Genomic DNA, 17,217 nt, shown 5'->3' on the forward strand with positions numbered 1-17,217 from the left:
GACCCATGAGGTACCCCTTGCTCTGATTTCATGAACTTTTTTATCAGAAAGTGGGAGAGAGATAGCCTGGGTCCTGTCTGACAACTAAGATTTAATCCACTCCAGTAATAGTCCTCTCACCTCAATTTCTTGCAGTCTCCCAATCAATATTTGATGGTTGACAGTGTCAATCGTTGCTTATATATCTAGTAAAATCTGTCTTACCTCTGTCAACCATCATCCTTATCTCATCCAAGGCAAGATTCAAAACTTATTCTCTCCCTTTGGCTGGTATGAAGCCTGTTTGTTCATTTTCTAGGATATTATGATCCTCCAAATAACTTGCAATTTCTTGCTCACAAATTTCACTAAGATTTTAACTGGATAGGGAAGTTGGAAAATTGGTCAGCAGTTACTGGGGTCATTTAGGTCAGCTGTTGGCTTCTTAAGTAGTGGGGTGATTAGAGCTTTCTTCCAGACATGTGGTACTTCTTCCGTTGACAGGGATTGATTGCAGATCTTTGATCAGGTTGAATATAGTTAATTTGCCCTTTCCTTCCACATCTTTGGTGAATTTGGGCCAAGTAGGGAACATGACAAAATAGTCAGGGCCAGTGCATTAAACTCCTCCTGTTCCATAGTTCCTATATTTCCTAAACTTGTGCTAGTCACACCTACTTGGGAACTGCTAGGATTACCCACACTTGTGAGTAGATTCTCTGCCAATGTTTATTTACTCAAGGATTAATCCAATTATTTTGCTCAAATACTCTGCAAGGTTGTCGCACAGTTTTTGCGAGTGTATTCCAATTTGTTTTGTACATTCTAGATTTACGAGGTCTTTCCCAATGCTAAATATTTTCCTAGTTTTATTTGTTCATTTCATGATTGTATTTGTATGGTAGTTAATTTTATCTCTCCTAACTTTGGGGCATATCAACAACAACCGGCGATAATTATCGCTCAGCGCTCTTAGCGTGAGGATAATTATCGCCGGCTAGTGTGAATTTTTATCGCTGAGATAGCGTGCTATTAGCAACGCTTATCTCAATAGCGATAAAAATCTACATGCTAACAGGCTAACGTGAGATTATCGCTGGAAACCCAGCGATAATCACACGTTACCTTGTTGATAGGGACAGGCAAATTTAGCCATGATATCCTCCTTCCATAGGATATCATGGCTAAGTCTGAAAATTAGCAGACGTAAAAAAGCAGCATTAACCGCGGTTAGCGCTGCTTTTTTTGTCTCTAACAGTGTTAGCGACATTCTTGATAATAGGAGAAATGTCGCTTAGCGACATTTCTCCTATTATTTTACTCTGGAACGCCCCCTTTGCATCTCATTAGAGATGCAAGGGGAAGCGTAGAGTAAAAGGGTGCTAACATGCAAATTTGCGTGTTAGCACCCTGTTGTTGATAGGGCGCTAGTTTTATCTCTGCTTTTTTGGCCTTTAAAGCCAATAAAGCAGAGATAAAGCCCTTGTTGATATGCCCCCTGGTTCTTAATGGGCCCGATTCACAGAACTAACTTAAGACAAAATCCTAAACTTACTACCATTTTGGTATTCACAAAAGACACTTACTCATTTTGGTATTCACAGAAGGCACTTACTCATTTCGGTATTCACAGAAGTTAGGAGTCCTAACTTTAGGACTCCTAAATGCCTTCTGTGAATACCAAAAGTCTTAAAGTTAGGATTTTTCTCAGTTTAGGAGTAGTAAAGTTAGAACTCCTAACTTTAAGACTCCTAAATGCCTTCTGTGAATACCGAATGTTTTAAAGTTAGGATTTTTCTCAGAAGGCATTTAGGAGTCCTAAAGTTAGGAGTCCTAACTTTACTACTCCTAAACTGAGAAAAATCCTCACTTTAAGACTTTCGGCATTCACACAATGCAGGTATGTATTGGATAGGTCAGCCCTTCTTAGCTCACCTGGATATAGAAAGCAATGTACTGGTTAGGTTGTTCCATATCTGTGTGCTGTAAAGTGTAGACTGAACTTGAAGGTATGATTTAATGCCAGGGTTGTGGGATGGTGTACTTATCTTGGAAATAGGCATGTTTTTAACTGTATTCTGAAGTGAAATTGTTCCTGGATGCTTTGAATCTCAGCTGGTGGCAAGTTCCAGATCTTGGCAACTTGTTCTGAGAAAGGAGTGCCTCGTATGTTCCAAGTTTTTTTTATTAGCGTACTTAAAACCATTGCTACAAAATGTATCGATAAAAAGTTTCTTTATAAGTTATATTATAAGAAAAAACTAAAAAGAGTTTGGTTAAAACAGTTACACGTTCGCTTCCATTGCAGTTCATAATAAGCGGTTTGTTTACTGAATGACCGTTAGCTGCCATTTATTTGGGTGGGGATGTAGCTCTGCAGGGGGTGATGTTGGTGCTGGCGTATGGGTAATTATAGCGTTTTCTTCCCCACCTGACTCAAAAACTTCCTCAAGCGGCAAATCACATGTGGGTCCTCAGGTGCAAAGCAGGCCAGCACAGCTTGTCTCCGTGAGCAAATGCCTCTTTGGTTAAAAAAGGATTTTAAAAGTTGTTTTCGTTCAGCATTAAGTTCTTTATAGGTGCAACATGTCCTCCTGTGCAGTGCCACATAAACGGCAGGTGGAGTCAGTTTGGGCCTTCAGCCAATGTAGAAAGTGCTTTGTGCAGGGTAGCAGACCTAATCGATACTTTAAGAATTGGGTTTTGGTAGATCTAGCATACCCCAGGGCTAAATATTTTGGAGTGGCGGGAGTTGAATAGGTGCTCAGAGTCATCCAGCCGTGTGACCTTTTTGATAGGGATGCTTTATCTTCGATCCATGATAAAGATTTTACTGTTTTCCATACAAATTTTTTGACAAGGCAGTGATTGGTATGTGTTTCCCAGAGCTTGGTTAGGCCCAGGGTGATCTGATTGTACTTGTTTGTCGATATTTTGCTTCTGGTGATGATGGTGGCTGTCATAACTCTAACCACAGGTGCCAATTGAGAGTTCCTGGTCTAGATTGTAGCACCTTGTTCCAAAAAATAACATTTGCTCCTTGTCTAGCCAGGGTCTGCATTTGGACACCAAACTCAAGCCTGATCTGTGCAGGAGAGGTGTATTTGGGCAAGCCAAAGATTATTCGATACGCTGTTACAACCATGCTGTCCAATAGTTTAGAGTCCCTGCCCCTTTGTGCCTTGCTGCCAAAGGCTATTGTTGGTAAGAGTTTTGCCCGCATGAATTTGGCTAATGGGAGGAGTGATGGGCCACTCAGTGTAGAGTTGAGATTTCTTATTGAAACTGCCAGGGCAGTGCCCTTCCTCCTGATTGAGTCCCTTTGCGCAGTGAAGTGGCCGCCTTTATTGATAACCACTCCTAGATATTTATATTCTGAGTGCCTGTGATGGATTTCTTATGGTAAAGTGATATAATGCAAACACAACAATTGATGGACAGAAAACAGAACAATGTCATACATTCATCCCAGTACAGAGATCTGGGTCTAAATCCATCGTTTTTTTGCTCATCATGCCATTCTAGTTTGAACCCAGCCATATGCAAATCAGTCTTGACCCGTCCCACTCGGGCTGACAAATGCAAAAACAACAATTGATGGTTTGAATGCAGAACAATGTCATACATTCACCCCAGTACAGAGATATGGGCCTAGCCAGCCATATGCAAATCAATCAATCAAACCATTTATAGAGCGCGCTACTCACCCGTGAGGGTCTCAAGGCGCTGAGGGGAGGAGGGGTGTAGCTACTGCTCGAATAGCCAGGTCTGGAGGTGTCTCCTGAAGGTGAGATGGTCCTGGGTCAGTCGTAGGTGTGCGGGGAGGGAGTTCCATGTTTTGGCTGCCAGGTAGGAGAATGATCTTCCTCCGGTGGTGGTTCTGCGGATTTGTGGAACTGTGGCGAGGGCGAGGTTGGCGGAGCGGAGCTGGCGGGTGGGGGTGTAGAACGAGAGGCGGCTGTTGAGGTATTCGGGGCCTTTGTCGTGGAGCGCTTTGTGTGCGTGGGTGAGGAGCCTGAACGTGATCCTCTTGTTGACAGGGAGCCAGTGCAGGTTTGTCAGGTGGGCAGATATGTGGCTGTGGCGGGGGATGTCGAGCATGAGTCATGCAGAGGCATTCTGTATGCGCTGTAGTCGTTTCTGAAGTTTGGCTGTGGTTCCTGCGTATAGGGCGTTTCCGTAGTCCAGTCGGCTGGTGACGAGGGCTTGGGTGACGGTCTTTCTGGTTTCGATGGGGATCCACCGGAAGATTTTTCAGAGCATGCGCAGGGTGTTGAAGCAAGAAGATCAGATGGCGTTGACTTGCTTGTTCATCGTGAGGGAGGAGTCCAGGATGAATCCCAGGTTGCGTGCGTGGTCCGTGGGTGTAGGTGCGGTGCCCAGCGCTGTGGGCCACCAGGTGTCGTCCCAGGCCGATGGGGATTGTCCGAGGATGAGGACCTCCGTCTTGTCTGAGTTCAGCTTCAGGCGACTGAGCTTCATCCATTTTGCGACATCTTTCATGCCTTCCTGGAGGTTGGTTTTGGCTGTGGCTGGGTCTTTGGTGAGGGAGAGTATCAGTTGGGTGTCGTCGGCATAGGAGATGATGTTGATGTTGTGTTTGCGTGCGATGGCGGCGAGGGGGCTCATGTAGATATTGAAGAGGGTTGGGCTGAGCAAGGAGCCTTGGGGCACGCCGCAGATGATCTTGGTGGCTTCTGAGCGGAAGCGAGGGAGGCGGATTCTCTGGGTTCTGTCAGAGAGGAATGAGGTAATCCAGTCTAGGGCCTTTCCTTGGATCCCGGTGTGGAAGAGGCGGGTTATTAGGGTGCGATGGCAAACGGTGTCGAAGGCTGCAGAGAGGTCTAGGAGGATGAGAGCGGTTGTTTCTCCGTTGTCCATCAGGGTCCTGATGTCGTCTGTGGCTGCGATGAGGGTGGTCTCGGTGCTGTGGTTGGCTCAAAATCCGGACTGGGATGGGTCGAGCAAGTTGTTTGCCTCGAGGAAAGCAGTCAGCTGTTTGTTGACGGTCTTCTCGATGACTTTAGCCGGGAAGGGAAGAAGAGAGATGGGGCGGAAGTTCTTGAGGTCTTTGGGGTCCGCTGTTGGTTTCTTTAGGAGGGCGTTGATTTCTGCATGCTTCCAGCTCTCAGGGAAGGTGGCTGATGTGAAGGAGTTGTTTATGACTTTCCGGAGATGGGGTGCGATGATGGTGTTGGCTTTGTTGAAGATATGGTGGGGGCATGGGTCAGAGGGGGAGCCGGAGTGGATGGAGTTCATGACGTTGGTGGTGTCTTCGGTGCTGGTGGGGGTCCAGGCGCTGAGGGTGTTGGTGGGGGTTGTTGGTTCGGTGACTGGAGGCGGAGTCTGGGGTCCGAAGCTGTCATGTATATCTACGATCTTTCAGTGGAAGAACGTTGCGAGGGAGTTGCAGAGGTCTTGTGACGGTGTGATGTCATTGTTGCTGGCGCTGGGGTTGGAGAGCTCTTTGACGATGTTGAAGAGTTCCTTGCTGTTGTGGGTGTTGTTGTCCAGCCGCTCATTGAACGATGTCCTTTTGGTGGTGCGGATCAGCTGGTGGTGTTCGCGAGTGGTGTTCTTGAGGGCTGTCATGTTTTCTGTTGTCCGTTCTTGGTGCCAGGTTATTTCGAGGGTGCGGCAGGATTTCTTTGAGTCTTTGAGGGAATTTGTGAACCATTGGGTTTTCCTGTTGCCGGTCTTGCCTGGGTGGTTCTTCAGTGGAGCGAGGTCGTTGGTGCATTTGGTGATCCACGGTGCGAGGTTGTGGGCAGCGTCGTTGATGTCAGCAGTGTCGGTTGGCGGGTTCTGGCTCAGTGATGTGAGGAGCTGGTCTGTGGGTATTTTGCTCCAGCATCGGCAGGGGATTTGTTGCGTGCGGTGGTGGGATGTAGTCTTTTTGAAGGTGAAGTGGATGCACCTGTGGTCGGTCCAGTGTAGTCCGGTGGAGTGGCTGAAGGAGACGTGGTCGCTGGCGGAGAAGATGGGGTCAAGCGTGTGGCCAGCGAGGTGGGTGGGGGTGTTCACCAGTTGGATGAGTCCGAGGTTGGCAAGGTTGTCGAGCAGGGTGGTCGTGTTGTTGTCGTTGTTTTTCTCCAGGTGGAAGTTCAGGTCCCCTAGGAGGATGTATTCTGGTGAGGCTAGGGCGTGCGGGGTGACAAAGTCGGCGATGGTTTCGCTGAATTGTGTGCGTGGGGTCTGCAGATGAGCGTTCCTCTGAGGGTGGTCTTGGGGTCAGTGTGAATCTGGAAGTGTAGGTGTTCGGCAGCGGGGAGTGTGTCTTCGACGTCGGTTGTGATGTTGATGGTGTTTTTGTAGATGATGGCGATTCCTCCTCCGGTTTGATTGATGCGGTCCTTCCGGGTGATCTTGTAGCCGTCCGGGATGGCTATGGCGATGTTGGGGGCCGAGGAAGCATTCATCCAGGTTTCCGTGAGGAAGGTGACGTCTGGTGCTGTTGTGTTGAGGAGGTCCCAGAGTTCGACGGCGTGCTTGTGGACGGAGCGTGTGTTGAGGAGGATGCACTTTAGGTGGTTTTTTTTTATGTTAGGTCCGGGGAGTGGTCTGCAGGTTCGGAGGCAGGTGAATTTGCAGGCTTGACAGGTGAAGGGTCCATGTGTTCGCTTCGGGTGGCTTGGTAGCAGGCGGGTGGTAGTCCGGTGTTGAGTGCGTTGAGGGCGGCGGTGTCATATCTCAGTCGAAGTCCTTGGCTCCGTCGGGGGCCAGGGGTTCTGGCGCTGGGCACGGTCCAAGCACGGACGGGCGCAGATGGACTTGCCTTAGGCGCGCCCGCTACACACGTCCGCTGCGCGGCCACTGCGTGGCCTCCATATGAGGGGCTGTGGAAGGGAGGAGAAGCTGGGAGGTGGGAGCGTTGTGGCGAATGGGAACAGTGGGGGGCGGGCCGCCGGGGCGCAGTGGCAGGAAAATGGCACAGAGGGAGGCGGGGGAGGGGAAGTACACAGAAGCAAAACGGGGGGAGGGGGTACAAGGGCACAGAAAGCAAAAACGAGGGAAGGGGGCACAGGGTACAGAAAGCAAAAACGAGGGAAGGGGGCACAGGGGCTCAGAGAGCAAAAACGAGGGAAGGGGGCACAGGGTGCAGAAAGCAAAAATGAGGGAAGGGGGCACAGGGGCACAGAGAGCAAAAACAATGGAAGGGAGCACAAGGGCACAACACAGCAGTACAGTGAAATGCGAAATGCAACGAGAGGACAGGCTACACGTGAGATGGCAAGGACTCACGCAACAACTGGCAGCGGGAGCAGGCTACAGCATCACCGGGGGTCCGTGTGGCAGCTGGGGGGGCCACCTACCTCGGGACAGATCAAGGGTCGCTCCCTCTATCGCCGCGCGGCCTCCATATGAGGGGCTGTGGGAGGGAGGATTAGCTGGGAGGTGGGAGCGGGGTGGCGAATGGGAACAGCGGGGGGCAGGGCAGCAGGGGCGCAGCAGCGGGAAAATGGCACAGAGGGAGGCAGGGGAGGGAAAGGACACAGAAGCAAAACAGGGGAAGGGGCACAAGGGCACAGAAAGCAAAAACGAGGGAAGGGGGCACAGGGTACAGAAAGCAAAAACGAGGGAAGTGGGCACAGGGGCACAGAGAGCAAAAATGAGGGAAGGGGGCACAGAGTACAGAAAGCAAAAATGAGGGAAGGGGGTACAGGGGCACAGAGAGCAAAAACGAGGGAAGGGGGCACAAGGGCACAACACAGCAGTACAGTGAAATGCGAAATGCAACGAGAGGACAGGCTACACGTGAGATGGCAAGGACTCACGCAACAGCAGGCAGCAGTGGCAGGCTACAGCGTCACTGGGGGTCCGTGTGGTGGCTGGGGGGGCGACCTACCTGGGGACAGGTCAAGGGTCTCTCTGTCTTGACCCTGTGCCCAATGGGAACAGTCCAGCCCGAACTGCCAGGCCAGGTCCTCCCTGGACTGGAAACAAGCATCCTAGGACCGGTTTCGGGTTTCACCCCTCATCAGCCAGGATAGCTTCACTCCAGTGGCATGGAGAGCAAGTGGTATGATGATCCGTAGTGTAAGTCTGGAGTGCAGTGTCACGTTTGGTATGTATTGCTTGAACTAACCTTGCAGAAATAGTGGTCATTTTCTTTGGGATGCTCTGTGGCCAATGCAGAGTGCCTTCAACATGACACATTGGTCTCTGGTAAATTGTGCATTCTCTAATATGGTCCTCATTCAGCCTAAGTGTAGGGGTGGGCGGAATTTGCGAAAGTGACTTTCGCAAATTATCTCGAAAATGTTAAAAATCGCCGCAAACACGCGGAAATCTCGCGAAGATGCAGACGTTTTTTTCCCGCCCGTTCGCGGTATTTTTTGCGTGGTCGCGGCTCGCCAACTTACTCATGCGGTTGCTCGCGGGCGCGGCCACCTTGTTTTCACTCTTCTCGCGGTGCATGATCCCGAGAAGAAAGACATGATCGCGCGACCAATGACATTACTGCGGGCGCGAACTGTCGCGAGACAGCGCAAATGGCTACCAACAATCCAACATCTCGTGGAGAACGCGACCGGATCGGGAAAACTTGTCGGCGAACGCGAGGATTCAGGTAAGGCGATCGCGCGCGCGTGAATGTATTATTTTACAGCGCGAGCAAGAAACAAATTATCGCTAAGCTGCGGAATGCGGACATTTTGACATTTTCGCACTCTCTGCGGAACGCGAAAATGTCAAATTATCGCAATTTCCGCGAGCGGAACGGAGATTTAGCCCAGGCCTACCTAAGTGTCCCAAACGGCTGAAGAGTCTTTTTATCTGCACCAAAACTAGAAGTTGTATTGGAGTTTTGTTGCATTTGCTTTTACTTTAGGCAGCTAAGACTGTGGTAGAGGTGGTAGTTGGTGTTTGTTTTGTAAGCAAGTTGTAGTGGCACAGGAGACAGTTGAACAGAAGTGATCTGAACTTCCTCTGTGCCATGTTCAGCATGAACAATCACTGGTTCATGTTGCTACCTGCTAGTGCCAGGTAGGCTTTCTGGAGCTTTGAAGGTTGGAGGGTGGTCTTTCTTTTCTTGGTAGGAATTTATATAACAGCGCGTCCAATATAAGAGCAGCCACTTTATCCTGCAGGTGCATCACACTCAATTTAGTTCTTTGCTCCTACCCCAGGGAGATCAAGAGCAACAGACTCTTGGGGCAATTCTACATCGGACACCCTGGTCTCAGTAATGACTGCACTCACCACAGAACATACAGACACCTGTTTTGCTTTTGGTGGCGGTGGTATTGTTGCTGATCCAGTGGTGATCCTCCTGCTAATGTCTTCTTGCCCAGAAGAAGCTGCAGTGGGTACACTGCTTTGGCACCTTGGAGGTAAAAGGTTGAGGGTGTGATGTCAGTGATGGCAGCAGACTTCTCCTCACTGGCTACTTTCTTGGACGAAACCTCTTTCTTGAGGATCATTGTCCTTACTGTTTGTTGGCCAGCAGTTTGAGCAGTGGCACTAGCAGAAAGGTTTCTGGTTTATGGTGTCTGCTAATTTACAGACTTCTCTCCATTCAGTATCTTCCCATTGCAGACTAAAAAGGAAGAAGGAATGCAGTCAGATTGAGCCATTCAAGTCAATTGGACTTCTGAGAGTCAGGAGGATTGGTTGGTAAAACTAATTTCGATGTTTTATAATAGCCATGGCCCAAAGAGATCAATCCATACCACAGAACATGCTAACAGAAATCTACAAAATGGGAAATGAATACCTGTTATCCCTCCATGGCCCCTGGGACCTCATGTGAGCCACAGCCGTGCTGGTGACAATTGATTAAATTTATTACAACTGTTAACCTTTCTCTCAGAGCACCTAATCCATCAGGCAAATAGTGTAGTAGAACATTTTAAAAATGGGAGACAATGCCATCTGTCACTCAAGGGCCCATGGTACTTTTAAAGGAGCCATGGGAAGGCTGGCATAAAATGTGTAAATTAATTAAAAAAATAAACTTGACTTAGAAGTTCCAAACAATGTATCAGAGCATGTGTTAAAAAGATCTAACATGGCTCAGAGGCCCCAATCTATTGAGGCAAAACATATGGTGAAAAATGGAAAAATGGAAAATAAATACCTGGTGTCCATCCAGTGCTCATCAGACCCCTGTGGAAGCCAGGTGGAGGGTGGAAAAAACAAATCAAATTATTCAAAAATAATACCAACCAGTGCCCACAGTGACCACTTTGTGTGGTAGAACCTGTTTACATTTTTCTAAAAAATATTGAATAAATATTTGGTGTCCTTCAATGGTTGCTGTTACCCTGATGGAAGTCAGAGACCGCCTGGCAAAAAAAAGATTCAATTGATTAAAAATACTGTCACACTGAGGGCCCAATCTATGTGGCAGAAAATATGAAAAAGAATTCTAAAAAATGTCAAATAATGCCTTGTGTCACTCCAGGACTTATAGCATCTCTATGGGAGCCAAGGAAATGCTGACAACTAATTGTTAAATTAATTAAACATAATACCTCTGAGCAAAAAGGCCATACTCATGTGGTAGAATATGTGGTACCAAATTCTAAAAAGTGGGAAATAAGGGGCTCATTATGATGGAGGGCGGACATCAGTCCACCCGCCATCATAACGGTGATGGGAACACCCGCCAGATGTGCGGTGGACCCACCAGCCCAATTAGGATGCGCCCACCACACTGGCGGGCACATCCTGGCCTTTTCGCATTGCGGACGGTGCTGCTGGCTGCAGCACCATCTGCAATGTGAAAATGCCACAATGTGCATTTATTTTCCATGCAAAACGTGGAAGGCACCACGCGGTGCCTGCCACCTTGTGCATGGAAATGTAGGGGCATCCCCCCACGAGGGGGCCCGCAACGGGCCCCAAAGCCAGACACGCCTGTCTTTTTGCGGTGGGATATTCGCCGCAAAAAGACAGGCAGAAGGGCTCATACTAATCACTACGGCGGTGTCTGCACGGCACCGCCGCAATGATGCCCTGGTTCCTGTTTCCGCAAGGCGGGCGGAAAAGGACCACCTTGCGGGACCGTGGCAGACAGACTTTCCATTCGCCGCGGAACTAATTTGAGTACCACTGACATCCTAATTTGGTGGCGGGTGAATAACATTGTGATGGAAGGAGGATTGCTACCCCTGGCACGGCAGTGGCGATCCTCCCGCCATCATAATGAGCACCTAAATACCCAGTGTCTCTTTAGGGACCATGGGACCTTATGGGGGCCAGGGAGAGGCTGCCAAAAATGGATTACATTCATGAAAAAACCCTAATCAACAAGTTCCGGAGAGTCCAATTCATTGTGCAAAACGCTTGAGACAAAGGGAATAATGGAAAATAAATACATGGTGTTCCTGCAAGGCCCTTAATACTCCTATGGGAACCAGTGGAAAGCAGACACAATTGATTACATTCATTAAAAATAACAACAACCTGCCCCAGTGGGCACAATAAATGTGGCAGAGCAGGGGGAAAAATCTAATAAATGGGGAATAAATACCTGGAGTCGCCTCAAGCTCCATGTGGCTAAAATAGATTAAACTAGTTAAAGATAACGACAATCAGGTACTACTACAAGCAGCCCACAAATACAATATAGACAAAACCGGAAATGTTAATAAATATGTAAGAAGGAAAAAGGAAAAAATAACAACGACCTTAAAGGGTCATAACCCACAACAACCATAGCAAAAGGCTTTTAAAAGTGGCATAAAATATTTAAAAATCAGTGATGTCACAACCACTGGTTTCACAAAATTGAGGACAAGAGCGTGACATGGAATGGCAGAAGGCTTGAAGGACAAAGACAAAATACTGCCTGTGAAGGACACACTGGTTTCACAAAATGGTGGACAGGCACATGGCATGGAAAGGCAGAAGGTACTGAGGAAAAAGACAAAATAGCTGCTCATAAGACACACACTGTTTTCACAAATGGTCGGGCAAGCACATGGCCTGAAAAGGTAGAAGTCATGGAGGACAAAGCCAAAGTGGCTGCTTATGAGGCATGCACTGTTTTCATAAAATGGCAGACAAGTACATGGTCTGGAAAGACAGATAGCAAGGAGGACACAACACAATGTGAAAAGAATGCCCATATTTATACCAAGATGTACCTAGGCTCATTCCTGGCCTATACATCACCAGTTGAGCAGCAACATGACTATACACAACGTCAACCTAGATTAAAACAATATATATATAATAGTACAGTTACATGGAAAAGGACAATAAAAAAATGTAAGAAACTTTGATAGCACTACAAACCCAACAGTCTTAGATAAAAATTACCCTAGGAAATGGCTGTTAAAAGTTGCAGAAATGCATATTAATCAACATCACACGCAAAATGGTAGGTATTCACATAGGGAAGAAGGTGTATGAGAACAAATGAAAATGTCTGGCTACAAGGGCGTGAACTCCGAGAGCTAACACTACCCTAGTCACCAAGAGGCATATCCATACAAAAAATAAACTACATTTGGGATAAATTCAAGGCTACTCAAAAACCCCAAAATAATGAAAATATATTCCTAGCACATCAGCAGAGACAATGTGGAAAATGTGTAAACATTTATCAATGCCCTGCTTCACACTAGGCCCAAACACTAAAACTCTCCAGTATAATAACACAACTGGACAAAAACACAAGAAAAATAAAATCACACATTTATAAAGCGCATAGCTGCCCACCAGGTATCACAGTGCTGGAAGTAAGAAAGGGAACAAAAGGTGAACAAACCAATCACTAGTTAAAAAGGCAAGTCCTCGATTCTTTGCTAAACTGGCTTTAATTAGAAATGAGACAAAGAGAATGAGGCAGCGCATTTCTGGCCTTGGCAGTCAGATAGGTGTAGGAACAGTACCCCCGGGGTCTTGAGATAAAACCGAGGGATCTTGAAAAGTAAGCCTTCCCCTGAGTTAAGAGAACAACAAAGCAAATAATGGCACAGCCTCTTGAAATGATACTTGGGGACAACCTTATAAAAAGGGCGAAAAGCAATAACCAGAGCTTTAAAAACTATTCATTTCTTGATCAGAAGCTAGTGAAGTTTCTTGAGTGGTCATTTTATTGATTGACATCTAGGAATCTGAAGGATCAGCCTTGTGGAAGCATTTTTTTTTAAAGTTGAAAGTATTTTTGTGAGTTTTGCAACCAGAGATGTACAGTGGTAAAATGAAATAAGTGTACAGTAAGAAAGGCGGGTTACATTGATGGGGAGAGGGAAATGCTGTGCACAAGATGAGACATTATTTGGTTATGCAATTGATACATATCAGTTCTCAACCTCTGACCAATGTACAGAAGAATTATGCATGAATATCATATTGGGTACATAGAAGGAATTTACATTTCCGGAAAAGTGGTACAATCATGACCATCATACATGTAAAACAATCTGATACTAATGAACAAAAGCTGCAGACCGGTTAATATACCATGACGTCCATAAGAAATCGAAGATCATAACTTTGTTCAGTAACATATGTTGTTGGAGAAATTTAGCCTCAGCATGAATAAGCAATGTGTTAATTCTGTACGGGACCCAGATTCTAAATAAGATGTGCACAGGTGTGAGTATAAAAAAGTGTTTGTCTCATGTGAATGAAGGAAGATGGCTAAGAGGGTGGCAGCATTTTTAGCGATTTGGAAGCAAATAGCAAGGCAAGCCCATACACAGAGCATTTGCATATTCAAGTCTAGAGGTTATTGCCCCATGTATAGCAGTTTTACCCTGCAGCAACTATTTCCAAAGTTTTCTTTAGGGATCAAATCAGTGACAAAAACATCCCCGTCACTTATAAAATCTGGGGCGAAAAGAGAGCATGAAATCAAATTTGACCCTAAGTTTTTTTGCAAGAGAAATTTGTATTGGAACGAAACTCAACTCAGCAAGCCACAAGTCATAAGACTAGCCAACAGTGGAGTGACCAAATAAAAGATTCTCTGTTTTAGAAGAATTACTTCTCAAACAGATCCTGTTCCTCCATTCCACCACTTCCAACTGAGATTTCCTACAGGCATACTGACCGACAGTCGCCTTTTTACCAAGTGACAGAATAAGCTGTGTATCATCTGCTTAAGAGAGCCTGTATATGTCAAATGTTTCAATAACGTGGACCAGAGGTACCACATACATATCAAATAGGGTAGGGCACAACTTGCAGTCTTGTGGAACCCCACATTTAATAAAATTTGAAAAGGGAAAGAAGGCCTCAAGGATGACTGATTGCTTCCTATACAATAGAAATAATGGAATCCATGGAAGAGAGAGACCACCTACACCCCCATGTCAGCCAGTCTAGACAAAAGTACTTGATGTGTAATGGTGTGGAAAGCTGCTGATAAATTTAACAAAATTGGAGTGGCCATCAGACCCTAATTGAGGCAGGTCCTAATAGATTTAGAGGCCGTAAGCAGGACCGTTTCCATACTGTGTCTTGGGCAAAAGCAGATTGAGATGGATGTAGCAAGTTATGCTGTTCTGTATACTTATTCAGCTGGTGATTAACAGGTTTTTTAAGTATTTTAGAGGCCGCTGGCAGTAACAAGATATGTCTGAAAATGTCAAGCCTCGAGGGATCTGCTGTTGGCTTCTTAAGCAGAAACAACTGTTGCTTGTTTTAACACTCTGGAACTAGTCCAGTAGAAAGAAACAAATTAAAACATGTATTTGAAATTGAATCGGACAGCTCAATCACTAAAGCTAGAGTACTAGGCAGGCAGGGTTCAAAGGAAAAGCCATGTCTGCATTGTAAGATTAAACAAAACCATTTAAAATAGGGTCCAGGGGATATATATTTTAAAGACCCACACCTGATTTTATCCCCAGCACCAACTGAATGTATAACACACGAAACACAGGGGGTCTAACAGCCAAATTTGAGAGGCGACACTGTCGATACTGAGTCAACAAGATCTTGTAGCCTTGGCACTAGTGAGTAATAACTGGGATATACTGACTGTAATAGGGTGTGTCTATATAAACATGTTGTACATATTGATTCATGCCTGAATTACTTTGCTCACACTCTTCTCATAATATCACAAATAGGTTTGATTATGGGAGTTTTCTGACATACACTGGAGGGTGACATATAGCTATGCACAACCATTAGGATGGTTCCCACATTTTAAGATTTTGGAGCATCTGCATAGTTATGCCCATTGAATACACTCTGAGGCCACTCATGGCATACTACTTAGAGCATTTGTGTTCCCAAAAACAACATTGGAATATCACGGACCAATAGGTTGCAGTCATTGCACTACAAAGATGTCCGAAATGACATCATTGGGCAGCTGTCATTGCCCAATGACTGGTACTTTTTCAAAAACAACACATGGTCAATCGTGATTCTATGATATACAGGTTGGAGCCTTCAGAACTACAAAGATGGCCGATATGTTGTCATCGGGTAGTTCTGAGCGCATCTTCCCGCGTGATTTCGAGCGCTAAGTAGTGCGCTCTTGTTCCTAAGAAAACAAGCTCAAGTAGGCTTATTTTGGAGAAAAATAGGCAGTGACTCACAACACTGGGGGCATTCTAACATCATATGCACGTGAGGAATAATCACGGTTTAATGATTACCAGATCATAGTGTTAGGAACTACAAAGATGGCCGATATGACATCATATGGTAGTTCTGAGCACTTCCTCTCACGAGATCTCGCTAGATTTCGAGCGTAAAGTAGTGTCCTTAGTTTTCTTATGAAAATAAAGACCAATAAGGCTTACTTCACAATAAATGTCTGATAATAGTGTCTTTGCCACTAATATATACCAATTGAAGGGACACATGATAAGATCGCCACTATCTAGTATACATCTTAAAGGTGGAGGGATACTTCACTAACAAACCCTCACTAGACTACTTATTCTAGCATCTCCTACAGATCGGTGCCTCCCCCAAGTCTCAGATGGGAGCTTGAGGTACCGACGGAAAGGTGAGCAGCTACCACAGAATATTTTTAGAATATTTTTAGCTATACTATGTTGTAAACTTTAGCAAATCACAGGTTTTGAAGATCAGTATGTTGTAAAATTCCTGAATAAGCATACAAAGGAGTTTTAATCTTCCTTAAAGTTTGGTGTCTTAGTCGAGTTTCTGGGTCATTTTGAGGCTTAGTACACTGAGTTTGGGGTGTTTATCTACCTCACATGTTTTGCCTCTAGATACAGGGCATTTGGTTATAGGAATGATCATAGGCAGGGTATAAAGCGGAAAAAAATTCTTTACAGTACTTTGCCACATTCTTTAGTTTTCCCTATATCTTTGTAGTGCGGGGCCTCTTAGTACCTGAGCAGTGTCCAGGTGAGGTGAGGTCTATTGCCCTACCATAAAGGGTAAGCATAAAAATTAATTTTCTGACACACATTATTGGTTGGTTTGGTGACACACTATGCACATGAGACTGATGCATCGAATACATTACTAATGATATAACGTTTTCCTTCACAGAATTCACAGTAGCCATTGTGAATCGGAGGGTTAATTTCCATGGTTGTTACAGGTTGTACCGTTTCTAACCAGTTTTACTATATTTTGTTTTTGGTGATGGTGGTGTATTCTATATTTCACTATTAGGAGTGCAACTATTATACGAGCAGAGGCCCTGACAAATGCCAAGGGATTAAATACCCATTAGGCAGAAACATGTTGGCCCTTATGTAGACAGATAATTGTCACTGTCTTCTTTTGCACTGTTCTATTTTTTAATTAGGAGGTGTGGCCAGTCCGTAGAATAAAGTATTTAGAAGGAGGACATTCCATCCTATTTTAAATCACTTTCTTGTTCGTTGCACTATTTCTTCTTACTTTACCATCAAAAGATCAGTCATCATGGACGGTTTGTGTATTTGGTGGACCAAATCCTGATACAACAATAAGGTGTGGAGCTGAGTGTCCCACTGATCAGGGGACCAGCCTCATTTGCACATGGGTTTGGCCAAATGATAGGACTGATCATTGAGTCTAATTTGATGGAAACCCTTTACAATCTGTTGTGGATTAATCAGCCATTTTATGAATAATCGATGATGTACCGTTCTCCTTTATGCATGTAGTGTTAGCCTTTTTTCCTTCTTTATCTTTATTAATACGTTATGTGTGTGCGATAAAGATATTTTGAGATCTTGTTGACTCAGTATCGACAGTGTAGCCTCTCAAATTTGGCTGTTAGACCCCCTGTGTTTCGTGTGTTATACATGCATTGTAAGATAGCCTGCTGTGATTCTTCTAAAGAAATCTGGCTAAAAA

This window comes from Triturus cristatus, chromosome 2_2 (genome assembly GCF_964204655.1).
Source record: "Triturus cristatus chromosome 2_2, aTriCri1.1, whole genome shotgun sequence".
In the NCBI taxonomy this organism is placed as follows: Eukaryota; Metazoa; Chordata; class Amphibia; order Caudata; family Salamandridae; genus Triturus; species Triturus cristatus.